The sequence below is a fragment of the Gavialis gangeticus genome, unplaced genomic scaffold, assembly GCF_001723915.1.
Source record: "Gavialis gangeticus isolate Ggan-Ray unplaced genomic scaffold, GavGan_comp1, whole genome shotgun sequence".
NCBI classification, from domain to species: Eukaryota; Metazoa; Chordata; order Crocodylia; family Gavialidae; genus Gavialis; species Gavialis gangeticus.
In genome coordinates this window covers 26,928,897-26,940,834 of record NW_017729032.1, presented here as the reverse complement: position 1 = coordinate 26,940,834, position 11,938 = coordinate 26,928,897, and the positions used below count along the sequence as shown (strand labels likewise).

Here is an 11,938-nt window from a genome sequence, read left to right as displayed (position 1 = left end):
GCCCACCCCCACCCACCCTACCCTAGCCAGTGCACACAGCTTCGTGGCAAAGCTGCTCCCAGTACAGCTGTAGTGTGTTATGTATTACGTTAAGTAATACATGTACATGCACACAGCTTCGCGCTGCGGTGCGCTGGGTGGGGGGGGGGAAGCTGCAACCAGGCGGCTGCTGCCCCAGCACGAGGCTCCACCCGCGGGCAGCTGAGTTGGAAGGCAGCAGGGATTTGGAGCTGGAGCGCTGCACAGAGACTCGTAACAGGCTGCGCAACTTGCACGCGCTATCCCCTGCACTCTCCAGCATTAGACCAGAGTGACATAAGACAACAGACCCTAAACCCAGATGTGGGCAATTATTACGGTTGGCAGGCCACTTAACGAGTTTTGGTGAGCTGTCGAGGGCCACACACACAAAATCTTTCAGAAAATATCATTTTAACAAATTACAAATAAAAAAAAAGCATATACTAAAGATCACACTTCTACAACAATGCAGTTTATTTTTATTTCAAAAAAATATATTTGTGCTGATTTTTTTTTAGTAGCGTATATAGAGGTGATTGCCTAATAGCTCAAAATAGCCTTACTTTTGTATATTGTGTGTTGGGGGGGTGGAGGGTTGGTGGGAGAAGTGAAGGGGGGATGGGAGTGTGCACGTGTTGGGGGTGCTGCCCACATGCTAGGTCCTGGAAGCTGGCTAGGGGGGTGGGGGGAAGGCCAGAGGGCTGGTGTAATAGAGCTCACCTGGGCAGTGCAGTGCATATGCAGTTCGCACCCCCTCATCTGGCCCACAGCTGGCCCTGTGAGCAACTCCTGACATACTTCTACCCACACCCACCTGGGCAGCTCCTGCCCCAGTACATGGGGCTCCCGCTTCAGCTCCCAGCTGCCTTCCACCCACTCGGCTGCCTGCAGGTAGCTGCTCATCACGCTCGGTGGCCAGGAGCTGGATCTGGAGCCCCATGCTCTGGGGCAGGGGCCCCTAGCTACAGGTTCCCTTCCATCTGGCTGGCCAATGAGGTGCCTGGTGTTCATCTCCACGACCATCCCCACTTCTGCATGCTACCTGCTGCCACAAATGGCCCAGCAGGGGCAAGATGAGGAGGAGCCACTGGAGCGGGAGGGCAAACCAGTATCCAGATGGGTGCAGCAGCAGCAGAAGCAGCAGCAGTGCAAAGAAACTGAGCACACTGGCCAGGGCTGGGACCCCGCCATCGGCATGTGAGAGGTGGGAGTGTGCCACAGGCTGCCCAGGCAGGAGGTATGCGGGGTGCCACAATGCTCCATGGGATTTCAGCAGAATGCAACCTAGCATAAGATGTGGTACAGATGTTCATGACTGGCACTCTAACCTACAACACTTAAGTCTGATACCACATCCATCCAGGGATATCTTGAAGTGGGTTCCACCACTTCCACAGCACTCTATGCACCCCAATTGTCTGTTCAGTTATGGCTGTAGAGCACTTTCTGAACACTTACCATGCTGTAAGTGTAACTTCTGTACCTCGCCATAAAGATCCAGTGGTATTTTCAAATGTATCTACATACATCAAGTGCCTGGAGTCTCATCAATATTTGTTTCATGAAAGCAAAGTCCCATTCTTCAGATAAATTTTGATATTTTTCAGATGTGCCTCTTTTTTTCAAGTGTTATTGGTCCAAGAAATACATAAGAGGTAAGGATGTTTTGTAGTATCTTTTATTGGCCCAAACACAAAGTTTAGAGCACTGCTGGGCCAGCTTTTGGGTAAAAAGTGCCCTTCTTCAAACTCACCCCATGCCTTGGGTCAGGTCCAGGCTACAGAGCTGTTTGGTGGGCTGGACATAGCTTGGGATATGGGATGAGTTTAACATCCCTGAAGTACAGGATACATAAATTCTATCTGTTTTGATATTGTCACTGCTCTTTGGACAGGGTTTGAATGTTTAAGAAAAGGGGGCTACTTCTTTCATTAAAATTTACGAATTAATACTAATCACATTCATAAGGCTGAATTAAAATTACAATGCTAGCGTATGTTACAGAACTCCCAACTTCAAATACATAATTCAGACTGGAGGAAATAGTTGCTATTCTACTGAATACTAGTTACACACACACACACACACACACACACACACACACACACACCCACACACACACACACACACACACACACACACACACACACACACACACACACACACACACACACACACACACACACACACAGAATGTAGATAGATAGATACCTCAATCTCTATATCTCAATATAGATATAGATAGACATCCAACTACCCACAACTAAGGTATCTAACAGCTATAGTCTGGTCCAATCAAAAAGGCATGAACAATATTACTTTATCTTTTGTATATGTCCTGGAAAGAAATGTGAAGGAAGGAAGAAAGGGGATAGAAAAAAAAGGGACAGGAATTATGCCCAACTTCGAAAGAAGTTATTCACTAATAACAAGAATCTGACAGAGGGGGACTTTAAGGCACTACAGCTTTTTTCCAGATGCAAATTAATCAAAAGCCCAAAATGATGTGTGATGAGCAAAATATGTTAATCATATGTGATGTTTATGAATCCATGGTTTTCTCTGATTAAAAAACAATCCTCAATTTTTGGATTAGAAAAAGTAACCCAAAATCCATATTTCCATGAACATATTTCCATGAACAAAAAGAAGCACTGCTTATATATTGTATTAGTATAATCTATATTAATATATATACACACTGGTGTTTCATTTTGATCATGGAAAAATGTGGATTTTGGGTTACTTTTTTAATTCAAAAATTGGGATTTTTTTTTTTTTAATCAGAGAAAACCAGGATCCCTGGTAATGTTCCTCTTTCTTGGGCAAAACAGGAACGCTGCCCAAGACATGAGATGTTTTTCTTTTGGGCAAGGCTAATCATCTTCCTAAAAACTAGGAAGAGCACTATCAGGGAAACTGACTAACAGTCAGAGCAGGTCTACTATCTATAGACACACAAGAGTGTTCTTCCAAGATTGCAATGAAGGATGTCAAACGGTAGATGCCATACTCAGTTTTCTGATACCCATTCTCTGGACTGAAACAGGAAGATTACTTCAGGAAGACAAGTCATCTTCTTAACATTCACCACATGTGGGAATGGAGAATTTACAACTCGAGGTAGATCTGCCAATAACTGGCATGGATAACACATGAATGGATACTGGATAGATATCATTTGAATTGCGCACTGAACTGTGATCAATGAAGTATGTCTGCATGCATGAGATCAGAATTCTTTAATTGGATTTTTGTTTCTCCTCTGTCACTTTTGCTTAAGGTCATCTTCATTTTTGTTAACATTTCCCCCCAGATGAGACCTGGCACCTAGCACTCATTGTTGGCCCAGGACGAGGATCTGGTTTTCCCCTCATACCAAGTATCTACATTGCCCTGAATCAATGAAACTCCAGAAATTGTACCACCCTCTCCACTTGCTTCAGCTTTTTCTTTGTACGGAACCATGGATCAGAAAAAATGTCCAGAAAGAGATAAGCAAATTTCCTTTTTCACTTTTCAAAGTCAATATTATTCTTACCAAGATACTGACAAGAGATTTTGTGAGTACTTGTCAGATCAAATATTAATAATAAAACTGGAAAAAGAAAAAAAAAATGCTATCTGGGAAATATAAGGATCGTCTGAGAATGGTGAAATGGGAATGCTTTGAAGACCAGCCTCCTTTAGGAATTCACACAAACATTTCAGACATGGCTCTGCTCTTTTTTACCCTAGAATTTCTGAGGCTAGAAATAGAGTATTACAAAGTGTTCTTCATCCTAATCTTAAGAAGATGGATGACTTCATTCTTGTTGTAGCCTTTCCATAGTTTACAGAGACTGGAAATCAGACAAAGCTGTTACTGAAATTCTTGCATAGTTCCATAGGGTACCCCACTCCCCCCGCCTGGAAAATGTCAAGTAACCTAATTTAATCAAAGCTTTTTGTGAGACCCTTTTGCTTACAGAGTGAAAGAGCCTGGTACCAATCAGGGTAGAGGATCTTACCTCTAGATAGGACTGGCTGAGTGCCCTGCACATAGCTCTGGGGCAGCAAAAGGTCAGCTACTGACCCTACACTTAATTCTAGCAGCCACTTACACATAGACATTTTCTCCTGTTGTACTTCATGGACTACTCCAACTTGCCATATGACCTGTATTCCTTCCTACAATGCCTGGAAGGGACTAGGATCATAAACTGTTTTTTCAGGTGATTCTAAATAGCTCCAGTTTTCTATGAAGTTTGCCATTTTAAATCATTATGATAACTAGGAATAAAAAAATGAGTTTGATTCCCATATCCCCCCATGCCAGAGAGAACCCAGAGGTCACACATTATTTAAACTGAAAGCAATCATATTTATACTATTGCTGTCCCACATTAGTACTGCTTGTGAAAGCATTTACAGGAACTTAACATGTCAGAGGACAGTTCCCTCCTCGCCCCCTGCCATGCCAGTACTGACTATTCTCAGAGCTAATAGAGGAATAAGGTAGCAGCTACATGAACTTGGCTGCCTACAAAAGGGCCTGTATAATGATGAAGCCCCTATTTCAGGCAGGGACAGTAAGTTTTCTTGCTCCCCTACAAAAGAACAAGGCAAAATTGGGTGGCTCCTTACAGACTCATACAGAGAGGCATGAGCTTTCATACACTAGAGACTTTGTCAGATGTTATGAATGGACTTGCAGAGAGCAGAGATACTAAATGGGAAAATACCTCTCTCTTCAGTAGTGATGCAAGGTTACATTTGAATTGGTGCTCAGCAAGGAACATTCTGATGATAAGATTGATGTCAGGAAGAGAGTAGAATAAAATACATCAGTCAATCAATCATGGATGAATAGGCCTTTTACTGCCTTCCAGTTCTTCCACATCTCCCATTCCATTACTATGAAGTAACCTGCATGGGACAGAAGGCAGCAGAAAACTGTGGCAGCCTGCAAAGAAGACAGGAATAATAACCTGGACTTTAAGGCATGGTGATCTGAAACAGTATTTGAGAATGCCTAGTCTGTTACTTAGACAGACTTTCTGGTAGACAAGGAAATCTCCATATACCTATTAGCACCTTCCAGATTGCAGGAGACATAGGGCTCCAGCAGATGTTAATTTAGTTGTGTGATTAATTTTATCCTGAATATCACAAATCTCACATCCTACCATGGCAGGATATGGGATTTCTGGGAGCTTGGATAAAATTAATCAGATTCCATTTGCATGACTGGCAGCATGTAGGAAGCTCAGCATTAGGGACCCAGCCCCCATGACAGGCTCTGCAGGCACCCAAAAATTTAAAAGACGTGACTACAGCTTTATAATAATAAATCACTGCTTCCAATAATCAGAAATACATCAGGAATCAACTGCAATTGGACACTTTCTTTCCTATTAGACTGAGGAAAAACTACCAATAACTTATGGGAAAAATGTTATATTCAACCTATTGAACCATTTATAATGCAGGGAAAACTTGGGAGGTTTTGTTTTGGTTTTTTGTGGGGTTTTTATTTATATATATATATACACACACACACACATATATATATATATACATATATATATATATATATATATATATACACACACACACACACACACACACACACTGAACATGCCATTTTCCCTCATTTCTTTAGCCTCAGTTCGTATTCAGTTGTATACTATGACTATATTTTGAATAATTATAAATAAAAAATAGTTTAGAAATACAAATATAATTTAAAAAGCAATGGAGAGGTTGTGGAATCTCCATCCTTGGAGGTTTTTAAGACCCAGCTAGACAAAGCCTTGGCTGGGATGATATAGTTGGGCACGGTCCTAGATGACCTCCTAAGGTCCCTTCCAACCCTAATTTTCTATGATTCTATGAATACAGGTTATGTAAGTAAATAATGTGGTCTTTGGAAGTGCTGGCTCGATAGATGACATCTTCTATATTATTTTGGCATGTGTCTCTATTCAATGAGTCAGAAGACATGCTCTTATATGTTGGGATTTCAACAGGAAAGCAAAAGCACACTAATTTTGAATATATGTTACAACAGAACTAGGGAAGTCAAGAAAGCGATTGACTGCAAAGGGCAAGGTTTAGTATAAGTTTAAACACCGCACTTCATAAAAGCAGTTTAGCTGCACAGATTCAATATCAAAGAAGGGTGTGAAGCTTTCAGAAGTTAGCACGCACAGGTAGCCATTGGAAGAGTAAAGGATAAGCTGAGGTCATCTAAATGGGAGTCAAGCTAGTTTCATGGTTGATGCATGTGCACAGTGCCCCCTTTGTCCACTTACACGTGCCCAGTGAGAATCTAGAGCAATCTGTTCCCAACACACCAACACCAAAAGTTTATGGCACCTGAAGTTTGCTTCAGGTGATAAAGGATTAACTATTAGGTTCCAATCAGTAACAGATTTCTCTTGACTGAACTCAGTCACCTGCAAAAACCATGTTAATATTCACTAGTCTAGTAGATTATATGTGATCCATAAATAAGAGAAGCTAAACTTTAAATCATCAGAAGTAAGGTGCATGAAATGCTCACTGTGGTTTAAGAGTCAGAAAGAAAATTTCAGACTACAAAAGAAGGAAGCTTGGGCTGAAACCATCTGGGACATACAGATAACACAAAGGATCACTGAGACATGGGCAGGAAAGTACAGGCTGCTTTTCCAGACACCATTGCAGATGTGCAGCAACATTACTGGAGTACTTTTTGATAATTAGATGATGATTATAGTAGACTCACCTTTTAAGATATCCTTTCTTTCCCCTCCCCTCTTCCCCTCCCCCCCCCGTTCTTTCTGTTTCCCACAAAGAAACACAGGCAAACTAAACTGGTCACTTAAAATGAAGTTAATCACTACTGGAAATTGCCTCCAGCCTTAAAGAGAGGGAAAGCCAAGCCGGGGTAACAGATGAGCTCTCACCAATCCCCCACTGTTGCAGTTATATTATTACTGATGTGTCTGGAAGAAAGACCAAAGAAGGGTGCAAGCACAGTTCTTTCTGTCATATCAAGTCCTTATTAGTAAGTGACAATATGTGGTTGTCCGGTGCTCCAATACCTGTCCCATTCAGTTGTGTATGCTTTACCCAAGCCAGATCTCAGGCACTTACAACCCCAGTTTCGTAATCTCAAGAACGGAAGATTGAGCACATACTTCAGTGTGCTCAGTGAAAGGAAACAGGAACTGGCCAGGGTTGCCAAAGTCTTAGCTGTACTCTCACACTAAAATGTAATGTACCTCATCCCATTATTTGCTCTGAGGATAGTCATTACTGGCATCAGGACAGCGGGGTGGGCAGAGGGAAAGGTGGGAACTGTTCTCTGACACGTTAAGTTCCTTTGAATGCTTGTTTGACAAGGGAAATGAAACTCCTTTGGCCCCCCTTGACTACATTCAGACCATGGGACTCTTCCCAGGCCAGATCCAGGCCTGTCTGTGGTGGCTGGGTGAGCAACAACAGTGTCAACTGCTGTGGGCAACTGAGCCACTTCGCTGGCTCAGAGAACCATAGAGGTTGACACTAGTGCATCTTGCCCTGCTCCACCAAAACAAATCTCCAATGGGCATCCTTATCTAAAATTTGGGGACACACCCCACCCCCATTCACCCTACTTTGAAATGCCCAGCCCCTTCAGCAGCCCCATAGGCAGAACAATATGGGTCCGTGGACTGTTTGACATCCCTGGTCTTGACCCTATGGAGGGTGAAAGAGTAGAAGTGAAAATATTTTAACTGATTCATTTTAAACACACACACTGGCCACCAGCCTTAAAGGTTGTCAACTGGTGCTCTATGGCCATGTTCTATAATCCCTGGAGAACAGGATATTATATGGGGATGCCATTCTTATTGCAAAACTGCAGCTAATGTGGTGCTATTATAGCATTTTTTACTGCTTTGAAAGCAAGAAGCAGAAAAGCATTTTTAAAGTTATCCCATTAGGTGAGGGATTGTAGTGTTACAAATATTAAAAACACAGTTTACCTAAAATAATCCTCTTATGAGATACAAGGCCTTTTAAAAATGCTGCTGGCTTTATTATAACATTTTTTATTTTGAAGACGAACCAGGATTTAACCTGACCGTGTTATTCTGTATGAAAAAGACTTGGAAGGAAGCAAACTATATCAATAGCCAGAGATGTGCTGTAGGAACAAGGGTGCCCCACTGAGAAGTGCTGAACTGCAACAGCTGCTGTGTTTGCTGCAGTCTATTTATTCTAACTAGAACATGTCACAGCAGGACATCTTTCTCCATATCACAGGCTGTAAACACAGCAGCTGGTAACATGTTTATATTTTGGAAGTATAAAACAGTTAAAAAATGGTGATTGTACTACTTTACTATGAGAACTGCATTTGAACCTTCTCCTCTTATCTTGAGGGGTTTCCTCATTAAAAATTCCAGATTCATAGAGGCGGAGTTTGCTTCAGGAAATTAAGTGCTCTTCCCACCATCCTTCTTTTCCATTCTGCATCATCCTGCACTGTCTGCTGTTTTTACAGACATCACTATAATTAATTTATTCTCAGGACATTTTCTGATATCCTGGCAATACAAAGACTACTCCTGATCAAAATGACAGCAATAGTAAGTGTAGGGATCATATCAGAGAGAGCACTTTGCTCTCAGTGGTATTTAAAAAAAAAAAAGTTATGTTTTTAGAGGAACAGGTATACCAGCTGGTTACTTACATATGTTGGGAGTAGTTAACCAAGTTTTCACCAGGTTTAAAAACTTGTCCTGGAGCTACCTAGGAACTGTATTTTGGAGCATACGGAACTCTAAATAACTTTGTACAAAACATGCTAACAAACCGTTCCAGCTTTTCAAAAGAAAAAAACCCTTCCCTGTCCATAATGCTTATTCACAGCTCAGGTTTTTCCTACAGAATGCAGCCCTATGAATTAAGGGTACATTTTCCTAAGGAGCGTCATCTGTGTCATTTCTCTTTTAGCAGTGCATTTGGGGGTTTTATTATTCTATTTTTTCCAGCTATTTGGCAGGATAAAATTAACTTTGCTAATGATCACTCCAAATAAAACCTCACTCCCATCTTTTATTAATCTTTTATTTTATGTTTGTATTATTCAGATTCTAAGTGTTACATTCGGCACAAAAACAGGAATTCAGCAAGCTGGCAAAGCAAAAAGGCTGCCTGCAGGGGTAGATGTAACTAGTGCTGGCTGCTTGCCTAACAACTCCAGAGGAAACCACAGAAAGACAGAGAAGACCATGCAGTGACACAGGGTTAAGTGTGCTCTGCCAAGGATTTTAGGGCACAAGGATCATTAGTCTATACTGACAATCTTTTGTTCTCGTCTTCAATGAACTCTTTTTCTCGCTTACTTGCTCGCTTCATCATGCTACTGTTCTCTGCCAACTTGCAACCCACTAACAATAGTAAATAACATGAAAATATTACCACTTTTTCCATGTTGAAGTTCAGTATTTTGCTCCTTGAAATGTAGAAACATTAACCTTGGCTTCTTAAATTCAAGGAAGAGGACATGATAGAGCACACAAAAACAGCTGACCTTATAATTTATTGTATTATTTTGGCATCAAATTAAGCACTTGATGTTCTTTAATGACATTTCCTCTACTAAGAGTGTAGAAATTCCACCTCAAAACTACAATAGGACCCCAGTTACTTAACAAGATCACTATAATGCAGAAGCCTTACAAACATTCAGAGAATATCCACTAGTAATTCTTTTCCCATCAGCCCAACCATTTACTTTGAAATCCCTAACTTTAGTATTTTTTTTTTTTACTGTTCTTAGCGCTTCACTGAGGCTGAATGACAGTTTCTAAGCATGCTCAAAAAGAAAAACCAAGCACAAAACAAGGATTTCTAATCGGAGTTTTTAACTAAGTCTCATCGGCTCTGGAAGAAGTTACACTTATTGCATGGTTACTTTGTTAATAATGAAATAAACCGTAACATGCCACATGTTCAGCTGATTTATGATGCCATAAAATGGAAAACAAAGTATGGAATATCTTTGTGGATGATTTGTATGGCACTAATTTAAGCATGCAGCATGTTGGGCATTTTCCTGCAACCCCACCCTCATGCAGACCATTTGAAAGCGCCAGGGCATGGGGGACCAATAGGCTCCCCTCATGCCCAGCAGGCTACCTGGTTGTTCTGCAGCTTCACACTGCATGCCTCTTTCCTACTTCTGTAATGATGTCAGTACAGTAATTTGGCATAGTTTGGATAATTGGGCTTAGATTGTGGAAACAGGAGTGCATATTCAAAAACTAGCACTTTGTCATATGTACGACAATAAATATTTTTAAGTTTCCCCTGTCACCTCCAATGCAAGTGAAAAGGGAACCTTAACTTAGCATCTTAAACTGTTTTCTGAAATAATCTACAGTACATGCTGTAGCAACTAACCTGTTGTGTACTGATGCCTTGCATCAAAAGTGTGCCACAAATTAGCCCCACACTCTCCCAGAGTCCCACTCTGATCCCTTCCCCTTAACAGATCTGCTGCTCAGCTTTCTCCTCCTTGCTCTGTACTCCATGACCAAGCTGCTCCTCTGCTTTCTACTTCCTGCTCTGGGCTCCTTGCCTCATCTGATGCTCTGATTTCTGCTCCCTGCCCTATATGCTTTCTGTCTCCTCTCCAAATCTGCTGCACGCCAAGCACAGAAGCTGCCTATGCCAGTTGTGGCCCCCATGCCACAGGTTGGCCACCCGTACCCCACATTCCACAACACTGCTCATCTAAAGTTCGTGTTTAGAAATATATTCTAAAGGGCTCCTCTGCACTAATTGGTGCAGCTCTGTCTGGCTCCATTTTCTGTTGTACTTTATTTCTCATTATCTTACTGGAGGAGAGGGGGGGAAAGCAACTCCCCACTACCACTTTCCAAATTCTAAACTGATTCTGGTTGCATGTGTTCATGATAAGACTCTGCATTTAATTAGAAAGTGAACAGAACACACAGAGAAAGATTTGATCATTACTTAATCCTATCATTTGTAACCCATTTTTAAAACATCACGGTAGCACTAGAAATCCACACAAACTAATAAGTACAAAGTTAAAGACAGAAAGTTAGATTCCTCAGATACCCAAGTCAACTACTTGGGCAATTTTCATTGTGGTTAGGAATTAAATTATGCTATGTTTTATTTTTGGCCAAAAATTAGTTGCCATATTATGTTGTATTATTATACTCATACGTAGGGACCTACTTAAAATTGCAGTTTGGCAATTTTCGTGGAAGCTATGAAAAATGGCAGGTTTCCATGATCACCAACAAAAAAGAGTGTTTCCCATGATTTTGTATGGAATCACCTGGAAAAAAAAGTTTATGAGACTACAGAAAGCATGGAAACCCCTGCAGCCATAGAGCATGTGGTTTGAGAGAAAGCTAACAAGAGGCTGAGCTAATGACACAGACTCAAGGAAGGTGCCAGTCTGCAAAGTGAAATGGTTTCAGTACCATCTTTTAAGATGCAATGCTGCAGTCTGAAGATGATGAGTGAAAAGAAATCTAAGAAAGTTAAATACATTTCAGATCAGGATTCTCTGTAAGAACCCTGCATGCAGATGTTGATAAACTGTTTTGTTCATCGCACGACGTGATTCTGAATGTGTCAAAAGAAAACAGCGCTGATCGGCATTTAGAGTCTGAATCGTACGTAAACGGCTGCAGCAGAGTCTGAATGTCAGAACAAGAAACAAGCAACTATGTTCTCAGTCTTTAAAGGAACCACTGAAAGCAGTTTGACAAGAAGAGAGGCTACATTTGTACTAGTGGAGGTATTCCCTGTTGCCAAAATTCCTCTGGAGAAAATTGATAACCCTAAATTAGGTGACTACTTGAACAAACACATGCCATGTGCAAACAAAATTATCTACCCGGAGTAACTACTTTGC

The 11,938-nt window shown here is 41.3% G+C and overlaps 1 protein-coding gene across 4 annotated transcripts in view; it reads right to left on the bottom strand.

Annotated features, from left to right (window-relative positions):
* The window catches only part of ARHGAP42 (Rho GTPase activating protein 42), a 448,389-nt gene that overhangs the window by 395,196 nt on the left and 41,255 nt on the right, over nucleotides 1-11,938 (bottom strand). Inside the window, exon 1 of one of the 4 annotated variants that reach the window (XM_019524225.1) lies at nucleotides 7,647-7,665. The exons of the other annotated variants lie outside the window; for them this stretch is intronic. The gene's annotated coding sequence lies outside the window, so the exon portion shown is untranslated. Of the gene's footprint in view, nucleotides 1-7,646; nucleotides 7,666-11,938 lie in introns of those variants that run through there. 4 annotated transcript variants of the gene reach the window in all.